We start from the raw sequence: 12,154 nt of genomic DNA on the forward strand, positions 1-12,154 counted from the left end.
CCCATCCCCAAACTTTTGGATCAAGGGTTTAGTTTGGCAGTCTGGACATTTTTTTTAAATGAAAGCATTAATGAGATATATTCTGCATACTCCAAAGTTGACTCTTTTAAAGGATACAATCCAGTGGCTTTTAGTATAGTCATAGTGTGTGCAACCACCATCATTAGCCAGTTTCAAACCACTTTCCTCACCCCACAAGAAAACCCGCTCCCATTAGCATCATTCCTCTCCCCCAAGCCTTTGGCAGCCACTAATCTGCTTTCTGTTCCTATGAATTTGCCCGTTCTGGACATTCCACATTAATGGAATCATACAATACATGGTCTTTTATAACTGGCTGCTTTTACTTAGCATAATGATTGTAAGGTTTATCCACATTACAGCATGTGTCAGTACTTAATTCCTTTTATGAATGGGTAATATTATATTCTATGGATGTGACACTTTTCATTTATCAGTTGATGGCATTTTGGTCATTTCCACTTTTTAACTTATGAATATTACTGCTTTGAACAATTATGTACAGTTTTGGTTCAAACATGTTTTCTTTTGGGTATATACTTGGGAGTGGATTCAGAAATTCATGTGGTAACTGTTGAACATTTGGAGGAACTACTGGACTATTTTTCTGAGCAGTTGGGCCAATTTACCATCTCATGGTTTATAAGGATTACAATTTCTTCCTATCCTTGAAACACTTGTTACTGTCTGTTCTTTCAATTTTAGCCATCCTGGTAGGTATAAAGTGGTATCTTGTCATGGTTTTGATTTACATTTTCTGATGATTAGTATGTTGAACATCTTTTCATGTGCTCATTAGCCATATTTATGCCATCTTTGGAGAAATGTCTATTCAAAATCATTGCCCATTTTTAAATCTGGTTGTCTTTTTTTTTTTTGCTGAGTTGTAAGGGTTGTTTATATATTCTGGACATAAATCCCTTTTCAGGTACATAATTTAGAAATATTTTTTTTCATTTTTTGGGTTGTCCTTTTCAACCTTTTTGATGGTGTCCTTTGAAGTACAGAAGTTTTTAATTTTGATAATGTCCAAGTTGATTTTTCTTGTGTCACTTGTGCTTTTGTTGTCATGTCATTGCATAACTCAAGGCCACATTTATTCCTCTTTCCTTCTTAAAGTTTTGTATTTTTAGCTCTTAAATTTCAGTCCATGTTCCATTTTGAGTTGATTTTTGTATGCGGTGTGAGATAGAGGTCCAAATTCATTTTTTTGCATGTATCTATCTAGTTGCTCCAGCATCATTTGTTGAGGAAACTTAATTCCCCATTTAGTTTTCCTGGTACCCTTTTGAAAATCAGTTGACCTAAAACATAAAGGTTTACTTCAGAATTCTTAATTCTACACCATTGATCTGTATGTCTGTCACTATGCCAGTATCATGCTGTCTTGATTATTGCTGTATTGTAGCAAGTTTTGAAACTGGACATGTGAGTCTGCCCACTTTATTCTTCCATTTCAAGATGGTTTTAGGTATTCTAGGTCCCTTGCATTTCCAATATGAAATTTAGGTTCAGCTTGTCAGTTTCTGTTAAAAAAAAAAAAAGCCAGTTGGTTGGGATTTTGGTGGTGAGTGAGTGAATCTATAGACCAGGTTGGTTAATGTTGCTGTCTTAACTGTTTTTCCTCCAACTTTATTGAGGTTAATTGACAAATAAAAATTGAACATTTTAAGCCAAGCGGAGAAAGACAAATACCAAATGATTTACTCATATGTGGAGTATAAGAACAAAGAAAAACTGAAGGAACAAAACAGCAGCAGAATCACAGAACCCAAGAAGGGACTAACAGTTACCAAAGGGAAAGGGACTGGGGAGAATGGAGGGTAGGGAGGGATAAGGGTGGGGAAGAAGAAAGGGGGTATTATGATTAACATGTATAATGTGGGGGGTGGGAGAAAGGGGAGGGCTGTGCAACACAGAGAAGGCAAGTAGTGATTCTATAGCATCTTACTACGCTGATGGACAGTGACTGTAATGGGGTTTGTCGGGGGGACTTGGTGAAGGGGAGAGCCTAGTAAACATAATGTTCTTCATGTAATTGTAGATTAATGATAACAAAAAAAATTGAACATTTTTGGAAGTAAAAGTAAAGTCCAGATCCTTCCAAGCTTCTTTGTGGCAGTACTGAGCATGCTCATCTAGATATATGCCAATCTCAGTCTTTGGGAGGTGTGGTTGCAGTGTGCTGTCTTTTGTTTTGTTTTCCTTTGTTTTGCCTTTTCCTGTTCCCTTCTCTACTCACAGGGTTTTTTTCTTTTATAATAAGTTGTATGAAAATGTCTACATTAGTACAGTGTTGTGATTCGGTGCCTGCTATAAGAAGACAGAGGCTTAGAAGAGGTCTACAAAAGCTTGCCAGAGTGAGGGTATGTCCAGTCTTGCCACTAGGTAGGGTGCTTTCTCCTTTATATCTGCCTTCCAGTTTCACAGCTGTACTTGCCAGATGAGTGCTTTAATGAGGGAGTGTGCAGAGGAACAGGACTAGAATTTCTGTAGGATGCAGTGGAAAGTGGTAGTATAACCTTTATTTTTAAAATGCTTCAAAGACTCATTTGAGTAATTAACAAATACTTCTCCTTTGTGTAAAATTTGAACCTTATAAATCTGTTCCTTAACCTCATCCCCACCAGGCCCAGTGTCTTCCCCAGGGAATGTATCCCTCTGACATTTCTAGTTAATTTATGAATGATATGTGTACCTATGACATCAATTTCATGTTTTTTGTCTTTAAAATAATTGGCATCACATTGTGCATGTTTCTTATTTCTTGGAAATGTATCCATGTCAGTACTGACAATTTTTTCATTCTTTTATATGTGTTCTGCACACAAGCTACTCTGTTGAAAATTGTATTATGCAGAATTTCAAGTGTATGTAAAAATGGAGAACCCCGACCCCCAGATTTTTTAAAGTGAATCCCAGATAGTGTATAATTTCATACGTAAATACTTTAGTGTATCTCTAATGGATAAGGCCTTATTTTTTTTTAAGTGCTTAACCACTAAACCTTTATCATATTTAACAAAATTAATAATCCCTTTATATCATGTGATATCTAACTAGTGTTCAGATCCCCTGAATTGTCTGAAGTATGTCTTTTATAGTGGCTTGTTCAAATCAGGATCCAGACAAGGGCTACACGCACATTATGTTTGTTTTGACATCTGTTAAGTCTTTTAATCCCCCTTCAATCTGTGTCTTCCCCCGGCCCCCATTGATAATTCATTCATAAGAAAATCAGCCACTCTATAGACATTTCTACATTCTGTATTTGGCTGGTTGTCAGTTCTTCCATTGCCTGTATTTCTATAAACTGGTAGGTAGATCTAGGTTTGATTAGAATCAAGGTGATGCTGTGTACTTCCTACTTCATCACATTAGGGGGCCCCTGATGTCCAGTGCCTCTGTTTTTGTGATGTTTAATCAGTGGGTTCATGTAGTATTTGCTTAATCCATCCATTATGATAACGATCCCCAACAGCCTCACAAATAATGGTTTTATCACGTATTGATTATCCTTGCCTACATCCAGTGGTATGTTGACAAATGTTTAACCACTGGTCATTTGCCAATTTATATGGTATAAACACTCCTCTCATGAACAATTTCATTCTTCCTGATGTGTCACTTTATGTGGGGTTGGAATACATGTGCACGTTGGCTCTTACAAGCTGGAGAGAGCTGTTTCCAGGAAACCACTGCTTAGATCCATTACTTCATTGGTAGCCGCAAAATGGTGATACTCTGTTTTACTTCTTTTGCTTTTATTAATTACCATGGTTTATTTAATCATTTTCCTGTTAGACATTTCACTTATGACTAATAAAGCTTGTGAGCTGCAGAGATGAAGAATACCATAAAACAATATAATTCTCAGTGCATCAGTAAATTCCTTATATGCATTTGAGTTTATAGAATTAAATGAAAACTGAAATTGATTTCAGTAGTGGTGACCAGGAAAAAGGAAAAGCGTCTTACTCATTTAACCAATATTTACTGAGCACTTGCTTGGTATCGTGGAGAACTCCAAGAGGAAGATGCATGTAGCCCCAAATTCTGCCAATCAGTACTATAATTAGATGTGAGAAGGGTACTGAGTCTGGGTGATTTCTAACTAGGGTGATCTGTGGATGTGTTCATGGAGGTTCCATAGGCTGTTAGCTAACCTTTGAAGGATGGATATGACTTTTGGAATCAAATTTTGTTGATATTTCTTCAATATTTGCCTTGGTTCACTTATTACCAGTTGCCTGTGAGATGACTATGTAGTCTCTAATCTGGTTTTCTTGGTTCATTCTTTCCTTCATAAAGCAACAGGATTAATTTTCTTAAATACAGCTGTGATGTCACCTCCCAGCTCAGAACTCTTCAGGACCTTCAGTGTAAATGCCAAACTTCTTCTTGACAAATAGATCTGAAGCCATGAAAATACATGACTTCAGTAAGGGACACAGTACCATGGCCTGGCATGTCCACAGAGGAGTATATTTCAGGAATAAGTGGAGACCAGACGTCTACAGTTTGCTGCCTGGCCAAAAGGAAGGGAGAGTAGGGGAGAAGGAGTTTGTAAAATATGTCCCTAGGAAGTCTTAGAGAATAGTCTGTTGGAGTGGTAGGGTTAATCTAGATTGTAAAAGTTTGTGGCGTAATTGAGAAACTTTGGCATGGAGTAGTCATTGCAAGCTCATTTTGAAATATTTTGGATTTAGAAGTTGGTCTCAATATGTGATATTTTAAAAATTCATGATAGAAAAGAGGCAGTTCCCAGATTTTAGAATCTTTTTCCAGGTTGCATGCTTTCCTTCTAACATACACACACACTACTAGTGATTTTAACCAACCTCCAGAGTTTAAATGATTAGGAGAATGCATTTTGGTAAATGTAATATGAGAAATGAAATGTGACTTTCACCAAGGTTAAATGTGTTCTTGTCACCTAACTGCCTGTGTCTCCATCTGGGACCTAGTTAACCTTTATCACATATCCCATGGTGCAGGGAGAAGGAGTTATACTGGTGAACACTGTCAAATAAATGCTAGAATCATGGAGTGTCAGTGCTGAAAGGGAACTTAAATGTCATCTTGGTGAACTCTCACATATTACAGGTGAGGAGACTGAGGTCCAGAGAATGTAATTCCTTTGTTTTCCACCAGAATCCTTTGAAGATGGAAAAACTTTGTTGCAGCAGATTTGATGTCAGAGAAAACAGTCTATAGTAATTTAATTTTGGGAGCACACCTTATTTTTTTTATAGGCAATTGATCTATATGTCCTTAGGCCAGTACTACACTGAATGTTTTTTAAAGCAGGGGAGTCATATATAGTCTTTTGAAGAGGTGATCACGTAACTCAGAAGGCTAAATACTTGCTACAATGGCACATTTTTAGATAGTGTCTAGGATCTTATTTATCTGACTTTGTGGTATGTAGCACATTCAGAAGCATCCTTTTAGTTCCTTGAAGTTGTAATATGTTCTTGCTTTGCAGTCTTCTGACATACTTGCTCCCTGGGTATAGAATAACCCCTTCCAGCTGCTTTTTGCCATCTCAGTGCCCTTTTCTGCCCTGTACCATACCTGTCCTGTAGGTTTCAAATGTGATACTGATTGCTGCATCATAGTAGCCTTGTGACCTTGGTGATGTCATTTTACTTCTCCTGGCTTTAATTTTCTCATATGCACAGTGAAATAATTGAATTTTATTTCATTACTTTTCCAAATGAAGTCATTAATATTTTCCTGTTGAACAATTCCAAGGCATGTGTAAGTTCTTCTCTTTTAACCAGTGGGGGAAAAAATTGATCCATTTAACAGAGAATTTAATGAGCTTGTTTTTTTGGGTAAGAGAGCCATCATCAGGGGATCAAGGCAGGTATCATTGGAAGGGTACTCCTTGGCAAACATTTCATCATATAAAGAGGAACCCATCACTGTATGTAACTAGGAGATGTGGGGATAGGCATAGGCTTACACATGCTTTGGTGATTAGAACGGAGAGAAAGAACATTTTCTATTACAAAGAAATAGCCATTTTTATGAACCTGCTGAGAAGAGGAATGGTCCTTACTGATAATTTCCTGAAGCTTTGCATATGGCTAACTCTCTACTTGATTGATACTTAAAGGTAAAGGTCCCACTGGCAGGCTCTTTCAACATTTTCCGCCCTTTAAGTGTTCTTTTTTCTTTGGCATTTGAATGCTTTTGTTTTCTTCATAAAATATTCCTAGTTTGGGGGGATAGGAACCCTTTTCCACAGCTGAAGTTATTCCAAGTTTCACTTCCCTGAAGAATTGGTTTTCTGTTCCTTAAAGCTTTCAATTGCCACATCTGCTGCTTTATTTCCACTCCGTAAGTTGGAACATGTTTTCATTTAGGCATTGATTTGGAGCTTTGTAAAAATCTGAAGGAAATTAGTAAATAGACAATTATCTATGAATAATTTTTTTGTCTGGAAATTTCTAAGAATAATGAACTATGAGGATAAAAAATTTTAGAAGTTAGAGTTTTGGATGAAGGTACCAACAAGCTGAGATTCAGTGGATCAGTGTCAGAAAATGTTCATCTTTCAATAAGTTTAAACAACTGAAATTATTACTGTATTTTCCAAGTTTAGGATTAAATCAAAGTTTCTTTGATGAGCTTTTTAATCTGTTTTTCAGTATTTGGATATTTATTAATTTCCTTGATTGCACTTACAAAAGTTTTTTGATTTGACAGTCTTGTTGATACTTGGTATTTCACCTTATTAACTGTAAGACTTTAGGAATATACCTGCAGTTGCTTTACGAGTATGGTAGCTTTTAATGTATGCAGAAAAAAGTCTTCTCCCCTCTCTTCTGTCCTTCTCTTCCCTCCTGGGAAAGCAGGTGTTACTATTAACAGGTATGTTGCCATCTTTTGCATATATACACTAGATTATTCATCCAACATAATTTCTCAGTTTCACTTGGCATGAAGATATACTTTTTCTTTTTAAAAAATACTTATTATCAGAGCATGCTGGATAACATTTGAATCCAATTTAAGGTCATAAATGGAGTATGTGAGTTCTTATGAAACACAAGGCAGTGTGTTTAGGGTCAGTGGGGGACAAAAACATGAATTAGACATAAAGTTGGTAGAATAAAGTTATATTAATATCTCTGGCCATTAACAGAAATGAACATAGAAACATAAACACATGGAAGAGATTTTTCAGCAGCAACCAAACAAGGAAAGATGCATGAGCTAGTACAGGCTTTTCTTTTCTTTTTTTAAATTTTGGTATAATTAATCTACAGTTATATGAGGAACATTATGTTTACCAGACTCCCCCCATCACCAAGTACCCCCCACATACCCAATTACAGTCACTGTCATAAGTATAGTAAGATGCTGTAGAATCACTACTTATCTTCTCTGTGTTGTACAACCCTCCCCGTGCCCACCCCCTGCATTATGTCTGCTAATAGTAATGCCCCCTTTCCCCCCCTTATCCCTCCCTTCCGACCCATCCTCCCCAGTCCCTTTCCCTTTGGTAACTGTTAGTCCATTTTTGGGTTCTGTGAGTCTGATGCTGTTTTGCTCCTTCAGTTTTTTCTTTGTTCTTATACTCCACAGATGAGTGAAATCATTTGGTACTTGTCTTTCTCTGCCTGGCTTATTTCACTGAGCATAATACCCTCTAGCTCCATCCATGTTGTTACAAATGGTAGGATTTGTTTTCTTCTTATGGCTGAATAATATTCCATTGTGTATATGTACCACATCCTCTTTATCCATTCATCTACTGATGGACACTTAGGTTGCTTCCATTTCTTGGCTATTGTAAATAGTGCTGCGATAAACATAGGGGTGCATATGTGTTTTTCAAACTGGGCTGCTGCATTCTTAGGGTAAATTCCTAGGAGTGGAATTCCTGGGTCAAATGGTATTTCTATTCAGGCTTTTATTTTAAAGCGTGGCCACTGAGGGAAAAACTGAGGCTTTCGGTGCACTCTTGACTCTGCTTGCCTCCCTCCAGAAGCTGTGAGTGTGAGTGGGCAACTCTTGAGGATTCTTTCTGATATTCCACATCTGGAGGGAAGTGAAATCAGTATATACTCTCAGTTTTCCCTTCTCTTGACTGAAGACCAGTGGACATTACTTTTGGAAAGAGAGGGAAGAAGCTGAAAAAGTGAATAATCACAGTTGATATCCTGATACGGTCGAGGGGAAGGCCTAGGGCTCCATGTTGAACTAAGGGGACGAACTAAAGTCTGGGAAGTTCCTCCAAGGCTATTGATATACCTTAAGACTTGGGAGAATACACTCTGAGACATGATTTTTTTGTTGATTATTTTCATATTTCCTTCATACTTCAAAATAACATATATTTATAGCCTTCTGTTGACTTTTCAGTTTTACTCATCATCTACTGTCTTCACTCCCCTAGCACTTTTCCTTTTTTTTTTTTTAAATGGAACGCTTCATGAATTTGTGTGTCATCCTTGCTCAGGGGCCATGTTAATCTTCTCTGTATTATTCCAATTTTAGTATATGTGTTGCTGAAGCGAGCACACTTTTCCCTTCTTTTACTCTTCCAGTATAGTTATAATTTTAGTTAGACTAATATTTAGTGTTTATATTATTATTATGACTATATAAGCTAATAGTTATTTCCTTGTGTTGCTTGCAGAGATTTTTGTTTGCCTTGGAGGGAATAATCCACTTGTTTCTTTTCAGTGTTCTTGCCCCTGAACCAACTGTAGGCTCCCTCAATTTTCTAAAGCTCCTCTTATGAAATTCTGACCATTAGGTACTAGTTTCATTGTTTTGAAGAAATCTGAAGTGATTGTCTTCTATGGCTGGTACATAGTTTTCATCATGGCATCTCCCTATGCTGTCATCCAAGGATTTTTTTCCTCTTTCTCCCAGGTTGGACTTGCTTTGTCCTTTATCCCATGTCTTGTTCTTTTTTGGTTTACTCTCTTGTTTTGGTAGAGCACATCCTTGACTAACTTTCTTGGAAAGGGTGCATGGAGCTCAGTTAGAGTCCCTGAATGTCTAAAAATATCTTTAACTGAGTCACTGTGCACGCTGTTAGGTTGGGTATATAATCATCGGTTGGAAATAAATTTTCTTCAGAATTTTGATGACATTGCTCCAATGAATTCAAGCTTCCATTGGCATGTTAAGAAGTCCAAAACCTTTTGGATTCCTGATCTTTTGTACATGGCCTTCCCTCCTCTCCTACCCACTGCTGGAAACTTGTAGAGTCTTCTAACTCCAGTATTTTGAATTTCATATTGATGTGGTTTGCCATGGGTCTGTTTCCTTCCGTTGTCTTAAGTACTCAGTGGGCTCTTTTAATTTAGCAACTCATAGTATTCATTTCTGGGAAATTTTTTTGAACTATTTAATTGATTTGTTCTTGCTACTTTCTTTCTTTCTTTTAGTGGAACTTTCTATTTCCAATTCCCCTGCTTGCTTTAAGATTAACTCAGATTGTCTTTTGAACCTTTCTAGTAAGCTTTCCCTTCCTGCTATCATGTTTTTAATTTCCCGGTGCTCTTTTTAATTTTTTCATTGATTGTTGTTCGACAGCATCCCATTATTTCTTCTTTACAAATAGCATCTCCTTATCTCTTAATGAGGCTTTCTCTGATGACTCTATTAAAGATTTTATTCCTCATTCCCACCTCTTTATCTGTCTTTTCAATAGAATAGAAGCTTCATGAGTGTAGAGCTTTTTTTCCTGTATTGAAAATTTTCACTGATATTTTTACAGTGCCTCAAGTAGTGCCCGGCCTATATAGTAAATGTTTGAATATTTTTGGAATAAATTGAATGATCATTTTGATGATATTAATAATATGCATTTAATAATTTTCTCCTAGTATACATCGAATCTGTTTCTTTAATGTTACTTTTTTCTGTTTTTATTGCTGTATCTCAGGTTAGAAATTTTTGTGCAGTTATCTGCTAATACTTCATCATCTGCTTATATTTAAGAATGGGGGTTAAAAAGCTGACTGGAATATAGGGACAAATGCATGTGGCTTACCATCTGTGGGCTTCATGGTAGAATGATCTGGTTGGGCCATCATCTTGTTGGCAATCTCTTGATATGATATCTGGATCTTCCTTCTTGGCTGGTCCATTTCCCTGGAGCAATTCTTCCAATCTCTGGATGGAAGTCTGGGAGCAGAGAGGGAGAAGGTTAGAAGAGTCTCATCATGTAGAGTACATACATGTACTGAATTTCTCCATTTTCAATATGGCCCCCATGCCTTCATCTGGGTCTGGTTTCCTCCCTGGAGAAGAAAAATACTTCTAGCCTTTTGCTAACGTATGAAACATGCTGAAACTGTGCAGAATGTGGGAGAGGAAGCCCTCAGTACCTAACTGCTCCTAAACTGCTTTATTCAGTCTTTTAAAGAAATTTCATATGTGGGGGTGGAGCCTAATCCTATAGTTCTTTCTAATGTTAATTCAAATATTTGCTGGTCACTTATTATATTCTGAGTTACCTAGGTGAAGTAGGGTAGGGCATGGCCGCTATGGCAGAGGGGACCACAGCAGCAGGGATTGTGAAGCCAAAAACAGTGTGAAGTGTAGCTGGAACCAGATCTTCAAGGATCTTGTTGAGGTATGCCCTTCTCCTACAGGGTAGGAAATAGGATCCCCTGTCAGTTCATTTTCTTTACTTTTTATTGCTTTCCTCATTTTGTCCCTACTTCCAGAGGAGTTTGATGTTTCTAATTCTTGAAAAGTGGGGAACTTCTGTCATGCAAATGGTTACCTTCTGCTTTCTCTACTGCTCATTCATTTGTCAGTTACTCATCTATTTTCCCAGTTCTAAATTGAAACAATTTAAGGAAGTTCTCTTCACTGTGGTTTTAATGAGGTAAGAGTGAGATTAGTTGGTAATATTCAAACTATTGTCTATGCTTAGAAGTCTTACTATATAGGATGTTTAACAAAAATGTAAGGAAAGCAAAAACTAAAAATCTATGCAGTATCAGTGAAGATTTTAAGTTTAAAGTGGTCCCAGGTTGATAGTACCTTCAGGTTTCTGGCAGAAGTAATAGAGGAGAATCCAATTTCTACCCAGGCCCCAAAGTATTTGTACATGTAAAATTCCAAGGAATATGTGCTCAGAGTAAAAGTTGCTGGCACTGTAGGAAATGGAATGCAGTGAGACAGCCAACTGAAGCCACAAAGTGGTAGGAAATACAAAGCCCTCAGATTTGGGGATTACCAGACACAGAGTGTTACCTAAATATGTTTAATATGTTGAAAGAAAAGGAGATGAAGAAAGTAAATACTAGTCAAAAAATTACCAAAGGATAAAAGTCATTTTGATAAAAGATCGAATAGAACCTGTAGAAATGAAAAATTTAGTAATTGAGATAAACTTGACTGTAGTGTACATTAACAGGACATTAAGTACAGTTGAAAAGGGAATTAGTTAATTGGACATAGATCTTAGAAAACTATCCAGAACAAAGCACCATTAGACAAAGATCTCCAGAGGGAGAGATGAGAGAAAATGGTGGAAAGAATATTTGAAGAAACACTGAGAATTTCCTGAAGTTAATGGGATGCCACATGGTTCAAATTCCAATGGAGTTCAGCAGGTTTTGGAAGAAAATGCAGGTGAGGAAATACACATGCCGACACAGGGTAAAGTTTGGTACTGCAGAGTACCAAAAACAAAGAGAAGATCTTAAAAACAATCAGAGAAGACAAGACTACCTACCGAAAAATGGTGATTCTATTGGCTTGTGACTTCTCAACAGCAATAATGGAATCCAGAAGACAGTGAAATGTTGTTTTCAATGTGCTGGGAGAAAATAGCTGTCAGCCTAGAATCTATACCTAATGAAATCATCTTTCAAGAATGAGTGCAAAATGAAGGCTTTGCAGTCACAGAAACTGACTAAGCTTGCTATTAATAGACTCTCAATAAAGCATAAACTTTAGGCAGAAGTTAACATTAAAAAGAATTGTAATAGAAATTAGCAAAATTTAAACACTGAATAATGTCACAGCAAAACCTATGAAATTCTCTAGAAAGAGACACTTGGAAGAAAACTTATAGTGCTATATGCTTATATCAGAAACAACGAAAAGCTGGAAATTAATGAGCTAAGCAACCAGTTTAAGCAAG

General features: G+C 36.9%; 1 protein-coding gene and 1 non-coding gene across 11 annotated transcripts in view; one reads left to right on the forward strand and one right to left on the reverse strand.

Moving 5' to 3' along the window:
* REPS2 (RALBP1 associated Eps domain containing 2) overlaps positions 1-12,154 on the forward strand; it is a 234,520-nt gene that overhangs the window by 150,782 nt on the left and 71,584 nt on the right. The gene's annotated exons all lie outside the window — the stretch shown is intronic.
* On the reverse strand, positions 8,453-8,559 carry LOC118972795 (U6 spliceosomal RNA). Its single transcript, XR_005061882.2, has one exon. It is a non-coding gene; the product is annotated as a U6 spliceosomal RNA (small nuclear RNA).

The sequence above is a fragment of the Manis javanica genome, chromosome X (genome assembly GCF_040802235.1).
Source record: "Manis javanica isolate MJ-LG chromosome X, MJ_LKY, whole genome shotgun sequence".
Classification (NCBI taxonomy): Eukaryota; Metazoa; Chordata; class Mammalia; order Pholidota; family Manidae; genus Manis; species Manis javanica.